Raw genomic sequence first — 1,392 nt, 5'->3', positions numbered from 1 at the left:
TAAAAGTAGACTTAAGGGTCTATATGATTCTAGGTTTGTCCTACTCCCCTTTCCCTTAAATACAGGTTTAATAAGTGCATGTCTCCAATCTTGACGAATCTCCCCATATTTATATGAACTGGTGAATAATAGATGTAATGGCAATGTAAATTGTTGCTTAAGTGTTCTCATGTCATTGTTACTTATTCCGTCTCCTCCCTGTGCTTTGTTTGAATCCAGTTTGCACAGTCCTTTTTCAATATAATCTAATTTGATTCCATTATCTGGGGTTACCTGGATGTCATTAGGACAACTTACCACCCCTTTTGTGGAGCAAAACTGTTTTGCATAAGATTTTGTAAATATATCTATAATCTGTTGTGTCTGAGAATAAATTTTAGAATCTGCACACAGTTTATCAATTTGTGTATCTTTACTCCTTCCATATCTTATGTATATTTAAAAAGGTTTCCTATTATGCTCAATATCTTTATGTACATTTTCTTCAAATTTTTCTTAATCTTGTCTAACACCATGCTTAATCTGTTTGTCCAGCTCGTTTATTTCAGTTTTCAAAGTTGTAGTTTGACCTCTCTTCCATTTCTTATATATTTTTTGTCTCTCACCTTAATCAGGTATCTTTTTCTGATGGAAATATACCCCCCTGATGTTGCGTGCCTAGATCCTGATGTTAATTTTTTTTTTTAACTTTTTGCACTCAAACAATTTCTCTTTCAAAACTTTCCATATTCCATCTGCAGTTTTTCCACTGAACACCTCACTCCAGTTAGTTTTATATAGTAACTGTTTTGCTTCCCTATAATCTGTAATTAACCTTCTGTGCATTGGCTTAGATTTCATTTTGGCAGAATTATCTAACAACAAATTAACCTTTATGACCCCATGATCACTGCACATCAAAACTTGGCTTGAAGTTACAGTAATTTTGTTGGGAACACAAACAATATCTAGTATAGTCCGTCCCCTGGTAGGTTTTTTTACAGTCTGAAGCATTTGTTGTTCCTGAATATACTCTGTGAATAATTTTTTTACTAACGTTCTTGAATCAATATTATTCCAGTCTGTTTCGGGTAAATTTAAGTCCCCAGCTAATATTTTCTTCCCTCCTGTGTTTCATGTAAGAAATGTATGAATTCCTCTAGGTCATCTGCACTTGACTTTGGTGGTCTGTACACTCCAACAATTGGAATAATTTATTTATTTTTATGAAGCAATAAGTAAATATCTGAGTAATATGGGACAGACTGTGAAGTAAGAACACATATAAGCAATTTCTTTGTTTACCGTCAGTGTTGTCTGTCCAGTGATTTTTTTTCACTAGAGAAAACAGCTAGAAAGGTGTTCATGTGAGTAAGTGGGTGTGGTGTCAGTGCATATATATATATGTGTGTG

The sequence above is a fragment of the Protopterus annectens genome, chromosome 2.part0 (genome assembly GCF_019279795.1).
Source record: "Protopterus annectens isolate FY-2018-M chromosome 2.part0, PAN1.0, whole genome shotgun sequence".
Classification (NCBI taxonomy): Eukaryota; Metazoa; Chordata; order Ceratodontiformes; family Protopteridae; genus Protopterus; species Protopterus annectens.
This window is presented reverse-complemented; position numbering follows the sequence as displayed.